Source organism: Anoplophora glabripennis, unplaced genomic scaffold (genome assembly GCF_000390285.2).
Source record: "Anoplophora glabripennis isolate ALB-LARVAE unplaced genomic scaffold, Agla_2.0 scaffold23, whole genome shotgun sequence".
Lineage (NCBI taxonomy): Eukaryota > Metazoa > Arthropoda > Insecta > Coleoptera > Cerambycidae > Anoplophora > Anoplophora glabripennis.
Genome location: NW_019416624.1, coordinates 371,219 through 387,769, shown reverse-complemented (window position 1 = coordinate 387,769; position 16,551 = coordinate 371,219). Strand labels below are relative to the sequence as shown.

At 32.2% G+C, this 16,551-nt stretch overlaps 1 protein-coding gene across 1 annotated transcript in view; it reads left to right on the top strand.

Annotated features, from left to right (window-relative positions):
• Positions 1 to 16,551, top strand: part of LOC108903550 (transcription factor SOX-13) — a 151,735-nt gene that overhangs the window by 101,066 nt on the left and 34,118 nt on the right. The window lies entirely within an intron of this gene.

Sequence of the window (16,551 nt, the reverse complement as noted above, 5' to 3'; positions counted from 1 at the left end):
CCCATGGTTCATCGGCCGTTACGTGAGAGCGATAAAGAAAGTCATAGAAATCCGTGCGATAGAGAAAGATGGCTATAATGAAGGCGTCTAATAGTCACCGCCCATTTCGCCCTTCCACAAATAAGATCCACTTCTTATTTGTAATCATACCAGGTTGTGTTGTGTGAAATGGAAAGATGTCGAAGTATCTAAGTTTGTGTTATGGTTTGTAAATGTTTTATTTAATATCGATGATGAAACTAAATCTTATAGTATCATTTGCCAAGTTTTTGGATTATTTTGTATATCCTATTAGCAACTGCTGATGTTATGGAAAATGGAGGCATAGAAAACCAAGGATGATAAAGAATAGTATGGGCATAGCTAGTCAATCAGAAGATATATAATTAGAAGAAAAAATAACTAAACTCCCAGGTGATGCTTTTCTTGACGGTGGAAGTTAGGGTCAATTTATGTGTAATATAATGTAATACAAGAGCACCTTGTCATAATTTTTAAAACCTAGACGTTTTTATATTGTAATGTAGTCTATATTTTGGATCCGACTTTGTTTTACAGTTTCACAATAAATTTTAAATTCCGACAATTTAATACGTTGCATGCTTTTAACTCTTCCAGAGTAGGCAATAGTTGAATACATTTATTTATATACATATTTTTATTATAGAACTTATAATTAGTAGTAGATAACGAGTACAAAACACTTTAATAACAGTTAAAGCTATCGTTTCGTATAAACAACATTGTATACCAGTTATACAATAATTTAATAACATGATTTATGGCCACTATACATCTGTGTTAGCAATATGCATTTTATATCCATATTTATCTGTTTATTTATACATACCAAACAATGTTCTTGTAATACCGTTCACATTTCTAAAAAAAGAATAAAGATAATATTTTTCCAGTGTATCGTTATCCTCTATTTTGTAACTTAACACATGTTATTTACGAGCATAACCTCTAAAATGAATTTGAAAACTATTTGGGCTTTTGTCAAGAAGTTGGTGAAGGTTACTTGCATTTAATTAAATAATATTTATTATGATATTGGCTGGATTTGTTAATAGGAATGAAAAATAGAGCTCAATTTTTATTGAATTTCTTAACTTTTACTAGACCGATTTGAAAAATTGTATTCCATGATGTAGAGGATAAAGATACTAAAAAGTGAATAAAATAAACTTTACATCCTGCCATTCCAACCAACCTTTTCTTATTCCACCACTGGAAGACGTAAGTTAAATGATCGTTCTTTATAAATAAATATCAACCCGTTCTAGCTTTTTTTACAAATTAAATATCAGTTTAATAAATTGTATTCCTTATTTTATATACACTCGCCATATTTTTGAAACATTGTTATGAGAAACCTTGTAGATTTCTATTACTAGCTCAGTACTAATGGACAATGCAAACGAGTTCTTTTTCGGATCACGCATTAGATTAATCAACTCCCATTAAAGATATATTTAATTGCTACTTTTGTGGAGGATACACTATTCTTCATAATACTAAAACTGATCTTCCTATAATGATACACGTTTCACTGTTACTAAAAAATATATCCAGATGACAAATTTAACTCAGTGTTCATTAATTACTAAATCCAGATATATATTTTGAATACGGATCTCACTGTGCATAAGCAATATATTACTGACCGGATATATAAACCTAATTCTGAATGCGATTGTTGGCGCTATAAAATTAAAACCTAAACCGTTCCCCTTTATCGTTGCTTCATCTGAGGAAATTTATTATGTCAACAGGACCTGAAATAAAAACTATTAGTAAATTGGTATAAGTTGAAAGGAAACAAACGAAAAATAACAAGTGCATTGTATACACACGTGAGTCACATAAAATTGGCCCAGACGTCAACTGTTAAGAGATGAACAGCAGAGTTAAGTTCCATAATGAATCAAGAAAACTATAAAGAATAAAGTGCGCTCAATGAGGTGAGGACAGATCAAAGGGGCCGAAAAGTACGTCAACGTTACCCTAATGAAAATATTCGATACAGAGTTAAGAAATATAAACAAGAAAAAGTTTTAATTCCTATATTAAAATTCTTAAAACAATAAAGTACTTAATATTCAAAGATTCTATGATAGATAAATTGGTTTATTTTTCCAAGTTTCTCCAGAAAATAATACTCGGAATATCTTTCGGGTATTTATTATTGTTTCGCGATTTAAATCGAAGAAAACAAACAGTTTTATTGTGGGTTATAGAGCGGCGTACTGTTATTAAGCGAGAACTCAGGAATAAAAATATACATAGTTAAAAGTGTGATATAGTCGTTAATTTTTACATATTTCTTCAGGTATTATGTGAAAAATTCGTTGGCTTTTTTCAAATAAAAGTTTAAATAAAAAATAACAGTTAAATGTGTTAACTTTTTTAAATTTCAGTTTGTACCCATTATCGGTTGTCTATCTGTGTTGGGATATAAAGCAAAGATAAACTAAATTGTATTTTAAGATTTTGGAAATTATAATTAATACAATCACCACGGAGACTTTGGCAATAACAGGTAATAGAAAGAAATAAGAGGATCTCATGAGTCCAGTAAAACTGATTATTGCACATTTTCCAGCAATTTTTTATTAAGGATGATCATCAAACCAGACCAATATTCAATAATTGGTCTGACATAAATGAAATATACATCGAAAGAAGTTTCGAAAGATGTATTAGAGAAAGTTTTACGAAATAAAAGTAGTCTAGTATTAGCACCTTAGCACACCAAAATGTATGGTCTGACCATAGGAGTTTGAAGTTAATTCAAACACAAATCAATGCCTGTTCACTACATTCAGACAATAGGAGATGCCAAGAAGAAGCACTACACAGAGTTATGTAATGGAAGAAACCAGTTGCTGATGAAATCTTTTTGGAGAGAGAATGATGGGATTATCGTATATCTTGGTATCTCTTCGTTACTGATCAGATGTTGGATATTACTAAAATAGATTAGAAAAAGTCAGAGGCCCAATGCAGCACCCTGCTGAATTTCGCTCAAAAAAAAACACGGAATCAAGATATATGCCGTCGAGTGATTTATTCATGTCTATAGACAAGGTCCAGTGATTTACATAAGAAAGTAGATGAGTCAGTGTTGATCTGTAAGGGACAAATCCGTACTGCCGATTTTGTATGACGTTTTCTCACAACGAAAACTCCATAATCGATTCTACAATTACACATTCCATATCTTTGCAAACAATAGGAAGCAAGCTTATAAGGAGATAATTGTTGAGGTATAGTTTATCTCCTTTCTTGTAAATTGGAGTAACAGAAGCTAACTTCCAAACTGGCGGATCATATCCTTGTGAGATTTTCACATGGTGAAAGATATTACCTGCAGATTATTTCAAGAAGTAAAGTGTATCTAGGTTAGGAGAAGTTTTAATGAAACTTCCTTCTAACTGCATATAAACGTAAAGTATACGCATTCAGTTCTGTCGAAACGGAACAACGCTTGGAGTTAAAGAACAGAAGGAAGAACATCATTAATGATTTCGTTCGTAAATACTTTGAAAAAGGTCAGACGGGGAATCTCTGACGTTTCCTCATTAGTTACATATAAAGTTTCGTTTTCATTCTGAAGTAAAATTATGAAAACTTTAAAATCAAACTTTAGGTACTCTTTTCTTTACTCATAATTTCACTAGGGATTGCTTTTTTGTCTAACCATACGCAAAGATTTCAATTCTATCCAAGGTTTAAGGTGATTGTTTCTCATAGAGAGTGTCCCAAAAAGACCAGAACCCACTGATAATCCTTTTTAGGTTTGAGTTCTATTATAAAAATAAAAGTTGTGATAATAAGAAACCAATATGTTGGTGATACTGAATTTGACTTTGACTGAAGTTCAAGGTTAAACCAAGGTCAACCATTTGAAGAACAAACTTATTTTTCTCTAATAACTCTACAAAAATTGTTTCCAGCAAAATTTGTAGAATTTTGATTGACAAATTAGATAGTGACTTTACATTTGATATGATTAGATATCAGTCTAGAATGACCCCATAATCAAGGTTTAATTATTATTAACCTAATAATGAATTAACTTTTGCCGGCGGAAACGAAATTTATACGGCGCTAATCTTTTGGATTTAATTTTATTTGAAAGCATTCTTTTGGTGTTTGGAAGTATGTAATGACACCTAGATGTGAACATTTGATAAGAAAAAGAACTATCTACATAACTCGCAATCTAATGACATACAAAAAATATTTACCTTGATCGTCATATCATATCCTTGACAATTAATAAAACTTACTTGCTCTAGAAAAAATACGTATTTCACGCAAGATTCAACCAAAGAAAATATTCATGACTAAGATTCGTATATAATACTAATAATGCCAATATAAATTTAAAACACAATGCGCAAAACCAAAACTTTCGTCTTTATTTGGTGCGCATCGAGACTTTTGGTGTGAAAATAGATATTGATCTTATACCAATAATCTCAAGACATTAGTTACCATTTTCGGAATTTGGTAGCGCACGATTAAGAAACACTAAAATAAATTTCACCGATAAACATGTTGGGAGTGATTTACAATTAGAAACTTTCAATACATTTAGGCACGTTGGCAATATTATAGTGTCTCATTACGTTCTAAGTTGGCAGTACCAACGGCGTCCAGTACTAGTGGCCAATCACATAAATATAAACCTATACATGGAATTTAATCGTAACCAACCTTGATCCTCAACATAGTATCTCATTTTGCTGAAGAATTGAAGCTGGATTGTTCGCGTATTTGTCTTTATAGCTTTGAAAAATTATCTCAATGCACAAAAAACGAATAAATCGTCGACAAATTTTTTGAACAAACTATAAAAAATGGGAAACGCCCCACTCTAACACTTGCTTGTTATTTTAAGAGTGCACCGAGTATTACACGTAATAAAAGTCTAATAAAACAAAGGTATAGGAAAGCCGACGGAAGCTATAAAAAGAAATAATCCAGAGTGTGGATGTGACAAGGAGGAATATAAGCTGCAGCGAGGAACTCCTGGGGGATTTGTCACGTCAGGCTACAATACCCGACCATATAATGCCGAGATGATGTCTAAGGGATTACTTTCTATACAGGAATTATAAGTTTTACCGTAGTGCTTCTCTTATGATAAAAGCATTAATGATAGATTTCGTGTCTGCTAGAAATATATAACGCTACTCTAACAAAATATTGCACTGTAATATGAACAAAAAATATATTTCTCTGGAAATTTAAATACAGATTTTGCAGATAAATTTATTTAATTTTTACGAAAGGTTTTTTTTTGTTGAAATATGTTATTAATATACAATTTTGTACAATTTTTTTCTGGTACTCGTATAATAATGCAAAACAGCATAGTGGAGGATACCTGAGACCAAAATCTGATGATTCCAATATTTTACGTATTGAAGTTAAGACAATAAATATATGTCTGATAAAATGTTCAAATCTGAAAATGACCGAAAAAATTAGCTTTTATTTTTATTTCACGAAAATGGTTAAACTTACAAATTTGAATTTTGGTAGTTTTTTTTTCTGGTTTATGTAGATTGAAGAAATTAGCACCCGTTGATTTTATTTATCTCACAATTTTTTTCTACGTTAGATCTATTTCCCTGAAAAGAAAGGTTACATTTTTTAGAGTAGATTGAAAAAAAAAACAAAATTCATTCATTTTTCTGCTTGTTATGATTTTTTAAAATTTCTGAAATCTTCCCTTAACTTCTAGCGTCCCTAACTCTGTTAATTTACAACTTTTATAAGCCCTTGCCCCTTTTGAGTTATCTTGAAAAACCCCTTTGTTTTATCTTTTTTCACCTCAAACTAACTCATCAAAAATTCAGGCAAGTTGACCAAAATTTCGATTTAAAGGCTTATTTAATTGGACTATTAGGAAGGAGCAGAAATAATGTTTCTCTAAATTTTTCTCAGTAACGTCTATAGTTAGAATTACGAATTTCGGCATAGTACATAGTACCAATAAAACACCACTGTGTCTAATTCTCCTTTCGTCAGACTCTTGTACTAAAATTTACTTTTTTTCGACAATTGATACTTCACAACAAAAATAAACTAATTTTGAGCAAATTTCGTAAAAATTTGTATATTTTGTAAAAGAAGAAAAGAAGAATAGGTACCATGATTTACGTATAAGTGATTGGAACACTGAAATAATTCAAAAAAATTCTTCAAATATTATAGGTAAGAGTATTACACAGAAATAAAGGAAATACCAAAACTTTACAAAACACAACTTAATTATCTAAACATATAGAGCAGCTTGTATAATATTACTTTTTCTATAGTACTAAGTTCCTGCTAAAATTGATGTTTTTAATTGCAGCTAGAACAATTGTCCATTATTTTATTCTTCCCAACCACTTCCGAGGCACATTTGTGTGTTTACTAAGTTCCAAATAAACATATTCAAAATATGAAATACCTCACTATCGAAATATAAACATAAAAAGATATATTGCGAGATAGGAACACCTGTTTACAATTTTCAAAAATGTATAGTTTTCTAATCCTGCATTAAATAAAAAACATATGATATGGCACTTGTAACACAACCTTCACCTAAATTTACTCCGTAGTAGGTATTTTTAAGCCAAAACTTCATCAATGAACTTTCAGAATGAAACTTTTCCAGTTGGTAGATATTAATTTGCCATATTACACACCAAATTTTATGTAGTTACTTAATAAACGCGAAGTAACGTTCCGTCTGCTCCCTCAACGTTGCCTTGGCTGGTGTCTAGCTCCACTTATTTATTTTCGTTATTAATAAATGTGTTTTGGCAAATCATAAATTGATTTACAACCTATAAAACGCGATTTATTTTTTCACTTTTATCATGTAACATTTACGACAAGATCTAATACCTGACGGTTTATTTTTTCACAAAGCCGCGAATCGAACCCTCCAATGGCGTATTTATAATATAAAATAATGAAACCTATTTTTAAAAACATATTTCCCTTTGTAAACAGCAAAGCTAAATTTAAATAGGCATATTAATGACGACTGTATCCACACAGTGACAACTAAATGGCCTATATTAAAAGATTCATAACTGGGCCGACACAAATAGGTGTTGAGGTTCTAATAGGGCATTTGTCTTTTGTTATACACGCTTTGTACGCTTCGAACAAACTACACAAGAAACGATAAATTCCAAAAAATTTACTAGGGAATAAGATTTATAACACTGATTCGTTTTTCAGGAATAGTGACATTCATTTATTTCAGTTATACCTAATATATTAACAGGAAACAGGATATATTTTAATTTAAACAGTGACAGCACTATATTCTCAGAGTCCATTTTTTTTTGAAACTATAGAAATAAGAAAGACGAATCTTCTGTTACATAAAACTTTTGTAGAACACTGATATCTACTCAAAACAAAAATAAAACGTTGCGGCATATTTCCTGTTACCAATATTGTTTCTGTGTCAGTCTGAATGTTTACACCTGCTTGTTGAAATTCAAGAAAAGGAATGGGTATAGGAAATATGGATTCTATTTTGATTGTTCGTTTTGTGGTGTTACAAATATTTTGCATTAGGTAGGTACAAGTCTCTCATTGTAATTGCAAAACATTTAATTTATTTTAACAAATTATATTTCAGATATGTAATTTTTTATTATCTATACTCGTGCAGAGTACATTTTGAACTAATTAATTCTTTATTATTTATTTATTTATTTAAATTATTTGTCCAACAATGAAAATCGCCAGTTACAGGACAAAGTATACAAATGTATAATATTTACAAACATGCAAACATACAGAACAAAATGTAAAGAATAAATATAACAAACATACCGGTAAAATAGTGTAACAACAAAATAAGAAGAAAGAAAAAGGAAAAAGCTGCAACTACTCCCTATGCTACCAATCATGAATTGTTGACACTTCTAAAAGCTATGTACAGATGTTGCAAATTACAGTTGAATATATCACTAGGGTCACAGATTAAGTTACAATTGTGTGACATAAAAGTGACAGGAGACCTCAATCCCAAAGTTTGAAGCACAGTCGAGTTTGAAGCGTGTTAACAGTATTTTGTAATCGCATCCACGAGCAGGATATACGTCATCAGAACGAAATGCGATGTATTTCAAAAACTTTTTTGCGCCGAATCAATTAAACTGGCTTGGTTAATATAAAAAATAATCCAAGCCGGAGAACCAGTATTCCAATTTGGAACGGATAAACGCGTAAAATAATGAAAACAAAACGACATTATCTCTGAATTCACGACATTGTCTAATCCCAAAGCCCAGCGTACTAAGTATTGAGGACACCAGATATTGAATATGATTTGAAAACGTAAANGTTCCTTTAGGATTTTCAGTTATCTGGAACGTAAAAACTTGTTCCACTTTTCCTGTTATATAACCAAAACTTTACAAGACGCAATTTCGCGGACTAAGTGATTTCGCAACGACGCATGATGTATGCAGCCACCATTTACGGCAATATCCAGGTATTAAGGCGGGCCGTTCATAATTTTCGTGTATGACTCCGTAAATCAAGCAGTAACATTCTTTTATGGTATCCGTGCGCTCTAAGACGTCCGAGTTAATTTTGTAATTGAGTATAATGGGCTTCAGTTTACGTGAAAAAGAAACGACTTTACACTTTAAAGATATTTAAAAGCAAATTATTTGAATCGCACCAAAGGACTGTTTTGTCTAATTGACTCTGAAGGTGAAGATAATCGTCATCGGTTGAAATAGAGGAAAAGATTTTTAAGTCGTCAGCATAAACTAGTTTGCGACAGTCAATGTAAATCGTAATATCATTAACAAAAATGGAAAAAAAGAGGGGACCTAGATTGGAACTCTGAGGTACTCCAGAAGTAATAGTGTACTGACTAGACTTAAAACCGCTGTAAGTGACGCTGTAGACGATTTAACAAATATGAGCTAAACAGTTGTAAAAAGTTGCCACAAAGCCCGTATACTTCGAGTTTATGGAGAAGTATGCCGTGATCGATACGATCGAAGGCCTTCGAGAAATCGGTGTATATATGTCCACCTGCCCACGCTGATCAATAACATTACATATGAACTGTGTGAAACACATCAGATTTGTGGTAGTTGATATTTCTATAAAACCATGTTGTTCAGGAGATATGATGCCCCTGAAAAGTGGAAACATACGATTATACAACGACATCTCGAAGACATTCGCAAAATTGCATAACAAAGTGATGGGCCTACAGTAGTTATTAATGTAAGAAGGGTCACCGCCTTTGAGGATTGGACAAACACTTGCCACCTTCCACACACTATAGTCCAAGCATTCTGTCACGGATTAATGTTAAATTTGCAGAAATTATTACCTGGACAAAAAAAATATGACCGTATAGAAAATTAAATTTNGTCTAATCACAAAGCCCAGCGTACTAAGTATTGAGGACACCAGATATTGAATATGATTTGAAAACGTAAAGTTACTATCGAAATAGATTCCCAAATCTTTTATGGTATCCGTGCGCTCTAAGACGTCCGAGTTAATTTTGTAATTGAGTATAATGGGCTTCAGTTTACGTGAAAAAGAAACGACTTTACACTTTAAAGATATTTAAAAGCAAATTATTTGAATCGCACCAAAGGACTGTTTTGTCTAAGACAATCGTCATCGGTTGAAATAGAGGAAAAGATTTTTAAGTCGTCAGCATAAACTAGTTTGCGACAGTCAATGTAAACCGTAATATCATTAACAAAGATGGAAAATAGGAAGGGACCTAGATTGGAACCCTGAGGTACTCCAGAAGTAATAGTGTACTGACTAGACTTAAAACCGTTGTAAGTGACGTACTGTAGAAAATTCAACAAGTATGAGCTAAATAATTGTAAAAAGTTGCCCCAAAGCCCGTATACTTCGAGTTTATGGAGAAGTATGCCGTGATCGATACGATCAAAGGCCTTCGAGAAATCGGTGTATATGATGTCCACCTGCTTAAATTTCAGTATAATATTTTATTTAAGTAAGAATTAAAATGAATATTTTCACTAATTGTTAAATAATAAAGGATTTAGAATACCCATAGGTGACCAAACAAACCAAGAATCTGATATCAAAACGCCATTTTTTAGGAAAAGTTAAAATATTTGCTAGTTTGTAATCCTTAATAATAAGACAGATACTTTCTATCTAATTTCTATGAATGTTATGCTTACCGCTGTTCACCGCTCGATGTTCAGCCAGCGAATGAGCTCCAGTGCTGGTCTGGTAACGTAGCCACTGCGCATCTGAAACAACAGGATAAATTTGTTCAAACAGTACAGTCATGAGTTAAACTTTTAATACCTGCTGCCTTTCAATGGTTAAAACACAAATATTTAAAGAAATATGTAATTATTAAGATATTAAGGTAATTCAAACAAATCCTATCAAAAAATTAAGTCAAACAACATTTTTCGACACCAGAAATATAAGTATGCAAAGGACATCAAACCTAACAGACAATTTTGCTAACTATTGGTACCTCGGGAAACAACTACCTATACTCTATGGACTACATCTGAAGTCTTACAAAAATTGTCAGAAAACGTTTTGTCGTTGTCGTTTTGAAAAGAAAGTAGAAGTGCTCTGAAAGCGTTAGCATTCAGTGTGAAACATGTATGAGTGATTTATCTGTTTTCATGAGATTAAAAATAAACAAAAATAAGTTTTTGAAAAACAGTCCCTTACTGATATACTAGTTCCTTTAGGATTTTCAGTTATCTGGAACGTAAAAACTTGTTCCACTTTTCCTGTTATATAACCAAAACTTTACAAGACGCAATTTCGCGGACTAAGTGATTTCGCAACGACGCATGATGTATGCAGCCACCATTTACGGCAATATCCAGGTATTAAGGGGGGCCGTTCATAATTTTCGTGTATGACTCCGTAAATCAAGCAGTAACATACGTTAAGCACTCGACATTGTTTATTGTGGAACAATTGAAACACATTAGAGCAACTCGAATATTCCATTCCAACAAATAAACTTGAGTTAAGTTTATAGACTGGGAAATGTTGATCCTGCCTTTACTGCCGGACTGATTTAGTGTGTTTGGTTGAGTGAGTGATGGGCCGCTGGCAACAACAGCCTTCACGTGTTATATAAATTCAACACTGCCGTCGAAAGTCGAACTGAAAGTGCCACGACCAAGTCATGAGCCCTGTTCTTCTTTACGACTCGTTCGGCGCTCTTCAATTCGATTCCGATTTACAGAGACAACTGGATTTGATCACTCACGATGCCATCTCTCATGCCGCGAAGGGTTACGGACGCCGTGGTACCTAAATATAGGAACGGGCTTGTAATTGTGTTTCAACATCTCTAAAAATCCTGTAAGCACCGTGTTCGGTATGTAAATATTTCGTAGAGACCACAACAATATATTGTGAAGTAGGAAAACGCAGCACTTCCACTCAGACTTGTTTGTTTTTATTGGCCAAGTTGAATCCAGCCTGACTTGCTAAGTGTTATTAATTCACCAGTCGAATTGAGTGTCCTATTCCAGTTCTGAATCAATTAAACAAATTAAATACACAAGGCGTTCGGCTTATCACCTATACGCTAGCAGTATGTATGGAATTATAAGATTAAAATAAACAGTGTTTATATGTTCAAATAAATATTGGCTATCTATTAATCTGTACTTGTTGCTACTATTCACCATGAGAAACACAACGTGGTTTAAATTTCTTTTCAAGAAAGCTCCTACGCTACTCTAACTCCACTACTGGCCTTTTCCTTCAGATTTAACTTTAAGAAATGTTCCTTTAAAAAATCAGCAGTTTTTTTGTACATTATCTTAAACCTATTTACAAACTTGTTGCATAAATCATTTTTCCCTATGAGTTTCTTTTAATTTTTCTATTCAATTTTACAAAAATTCATTAAGGCCTTTTTCTCCTTGGAATTTCACTCGCATGTAGGTGGTACCATTTTAATTCTTAATTTCCCATTCAGCGACTTATTTTGAATACTTACCTAACCAATTATTCTGATTTGCCTAAAAGCTCCCTAAAGTAACCTAGAATCATCTCCAAAAGGTTATTTGTATGAGAAAAAATTTTAATTAAACTAAAAAATACAAATTTACGACTGTAGTTAAGGAGGTATATTGGGTTTACTCAAATGCACAGATGTACTTGAAATTTATATAGCGTATTAGCCAGTGCTCCCTCTGTGCGTCATATTTTTTTGAATTTTTTTTTTAATCTAAATTTTGAGATATTGTTGTTGAAAGTTGTTTTAACATAGGTTTATATGGCGAAGATGGACGGTGCGGCTCTTTTTTTGCCCATAACTGAGAAAAAATGTAGAAATTGTGGAACAAAACTTTTCCATAGATAGTACACAGAATTTTCTTATTTTTCTTATTTTTGATGTAAAACTAATGTAAGTTTTGAACATAGTACAGCTGTATTAATTAGAAACAGAAACCAATAATTGCATTTCTGTCTGACTTGAGGATTAATGTGGCAACGTCGCAATCAGCTGACAGCAAGGAGGGAATACATTTGAAAGACTTGATAAAAACGAAATTGATTTCAAACATATACATTTTTCCTAAATCCCATGTACATTGTTATCAACAATAAATTATCCACAACAGATGATTTTTTGTAATGTTTTTAAAAAACTAGATTAATTAAAAAAGACTAGGAAGCTGTGATATATTTATTGGAATAAAAAATACAGTTGATAAATCCTTTTAATATATTTAATGGTTTATAAAAACATCGTAATCATTACCCAGCAATATTTAGGGTTACATAAAGTTTTCTTTACTTGATTAATATAATTAGTAATACTTGAGATAAAAGCATTTGTACGGAATAACAAAGGAACATAAATATTTCTCAGCAAACTTTATATCTAAAAAATTAGTTATAGTTGCAAAACTTTTGTAACATTACTAAAATAGAGATTAAAAACACGAACAGTGAGTAATAATGTAATTTCTATCACAGAACCTTCAAAATTGCATCCAACATTTTCTTTGACTTGGACGAGAGATGGGCGCGAGTGTCATTTCATTTCTTTAGAACTAAATTAACATAATTCTCGTTGTTTTACCAGTTCACATGATTTACGGATTTTAAATAAAGGATACAAATCTTCGCGAGGATAATACGATATATTTGCTATATATAATAATTATATTGTACATAGTTTACACACAATACATTTTTGAACGCGTACGCATCTTTACCCGAATTTGACGCGCAATATCTCCGATGTCCGAGGTCTGTAGGTTCGCAGTGTGTACAACTGTTAGTCAATTATTAGCGGTGTTGCCACATCTACATAGTCTTTGTGCGTCCATTAAATATAATTTAAAACTACTTAAATATGATATTTTTATGTTGTTAATTAGTCAATATGTATGCTATGTGCATATGAGTAGATTTCTTTGCTATATAGATAATGTTTATCGCAAATAATTTCAATAGAATTTAATTTTTTCAAATTGGAAGCGGGTATTAGTCCCATAAGAAAAGCATAGGACCCCCTGCGCTCCTCACTTCCCTCGGACCTCGATATACCTCCTTAAAACGTCGGGTTAGTGGTTGATTTGCGTGCGATGAGATGCGGTGTTGACAATGTCCATTTTTATTTTTAAATTTATTAATTTTCCAGATTAGGCAAATAGATGTCTCCACTACTTGAATTTGTAATCCAAGCTAACAGCTTATGCTAGAAAATTCGTTAGTAATCACAAAAAACATTTTAGTACTTACGAATTAAATCGCGTTTTTCTCAATACCATGTTTTCCCAGCTTAGCGTACCTCTAGCGCTTACAATTTTCTACCGATTGATCTGATATTTTGACTGTAGCTTAATAATAACATTCTCTAACGAAGTACGTGGGATTGTATTAACGATTTACTACCGATTGTTATATCAAAAAAGAAAGGTGTATCTCCAAACTAACGCCATTTTTTATTAAATCGGTATTCCGGTAAAATGCTATGTATTTCACTATTTTTTTTGTTCAAGGTGCTTTGCTGTGACTGGTAGGGGTAAGGTAAGATCACGAAAAGAGATTCGACTGCAACACCAGTCGCAATCTGGATTTGTCTCTAAAAAATTGTTAAAAAAACTTTTTCATTACATTAAACAGTTTTCATAAAAACAAACTCCAAAAACGGTCCTCGAATTCGTGCACACAAGGTAGTATTGCCCCTTAATACCTTTACCAATAGTAAAATACATATTTTTAAAAAGTAATTTAGTAAAAAGAGCAAATAGTGGTTAGGTAAAAAGCAATTGACACGAATCTTATCATATTCAATACTATCGTTTCAAAATGTCATTCTTTATACAAACTTTGGGTTTTTTTGTATACAACTTTATTCTATTAACATTTATTAATTTCATTCGCAAGGAGGTAGCTTAAAGAAAAAATGCTAAGTAAAATATGGACTTGACATTTTTCAGTGATAAATGGGACATATAGCAATATTAACAGTTAGAAACCTTGTCTGTAAGGTTAAATATTTTTTGCATACCAATATTTTAGGTTTAGGTTTAGATATTACTTGTATTAACTGAATACCTTTATACTAAAGATGCGCGAGCATAAAATACGTATTTTTAAAAACGATCTACCAATGTTGTGCAAATAGAGGTAGTCTAAAAATATATAAGTATATAAATATAAACATATACAGGGTGTATCAGAAAGACCTCCCGTAAAAACAGGGGGTGATAGTAGGACAAAAAATAATAATTTTTTGTCTTATGAATTATATGTCTATCTCCTCTTGTTTTCGAGATACAGAGCGACAAAATAAAATTCTTTACCGACCGACCACATTAGGAAGTTCTAATAAGAGTATATTATTTTTAGAAAATAAAATTGTACATTAGAAATTGGTGCCCGAATGGTAAAAAACCTAACCTTAAAAAAATTATAACCTAAAATGTAATAGGAATGTAACATAAGCGTCCTCTATGAAATATCCAAAAAATAATTAGACCAGCGTATTTGGCATCCTTAAATACCGCTGATACCAAATTTCATATAAATTTTCTCACCGTTTGGAAATTTTCGTAAAAATTCTTATTTAAAAAATTTTATTTTGTCGCTCTGTATCTCGAAAACGAGAGGAGATAGACATATAGTACATAAGACAAATAATTATTATTTTTTGTCGTACTATCACCCCCCTCTATTTACGGTAGGTCTTTCTGAAGCACCCTGTATAAGATTTTCTAAACCATGAATATAAATGAATAACAGTTTCCATGCAAATTTTTATAGAAAAAAAAAAACAAAGTGTGTTTCTTCATTTAGCGGAAATGATTATTCGACAACGCAGATCTGTAGGCAAACATTTTATTTACAGCAACCTGACCTAACCCAAGTAGATTCGATTTTGCCATGCATAGTTTAGATGAAATTAAATCGCGTTCGATATGAATTTGTAATTCTAAATTTAAAAACGATACAAATATATTTTGAATGCTGACCTTCATCTATCATGTGTCATCGGAGTTTCACAGTTGCGAATCGTAGTTTCAATGACGATTAAAATACAAAACTATACTCTGGAAATTACTGAACAAAGGAAGAAAATGTCTTTTTAATTATCTCCCCAAAAATTTGTTACGATTAAAATTCGTTTGACTAAAACAAGTGAGAAATATTAAAGGCATTATTATCATTGTTTACAACTTAAATAGCAGGATTTAATTTTTTTTTGTAAGAAATGTAGTACTAAAGCATTAGCTTCCTTAAGTACGAGGTGTTGTAGGTATTGTGGGTATTATTTTAGAAATTGATTAATTAAAAAATAGTTTTTCTTTTAATTTAAAGTCAAAAATATTTTTATACACATTGAACAATGAAAGTGAAAGTACATTGTATTTTTTGAATCGTCAATAATAAAATACGTATATGACTAAACCAAAAATTTAGAGAGAGAGGGGGGTGACAAATGGAGGGGAAGAGAGGAGAGAGAGGGTGAGAGAGAGAGAGAGGTTAGGAGTAAGCTGAAAATAGACTCTCGTCACCTGACTTAGGACATTACCAATCGGGGGTGTATATCATATTTAAATTACCATACAGGGTCGGAAAGTCCTCATGGTTTATCGGCCGTTACGTGAGAGCGAATAAGAAATGGATCTTATTTGTGGAAGGGCGAAATGGGCGGTGACTATTAGACGCCTTGACGCCTTGACGCCATCTTTCTCTATCGCACGGATTTCTATGACTTTCTTTATCGCTCTCACGTAACGGCCCATGAACCATGGGGACTTTCCGACCCTGTATACGAATTTAGAATACCAGATCACGTGGCTTAGCGCAATCGATGCATGTTAGAATAACTCTAGTGCTAACAAAGGCGGCTTAGACAGTTTACTGACCATCTAATCTCTCTCAAATTTGTGACCTCTCTTAGAATTCTTACGAATTTAGAGGTTCCTCAACTAATTAGACTTTACAACTTTGACAGTGACTCCCTTACATAAGCTTCCTCTAATCCGG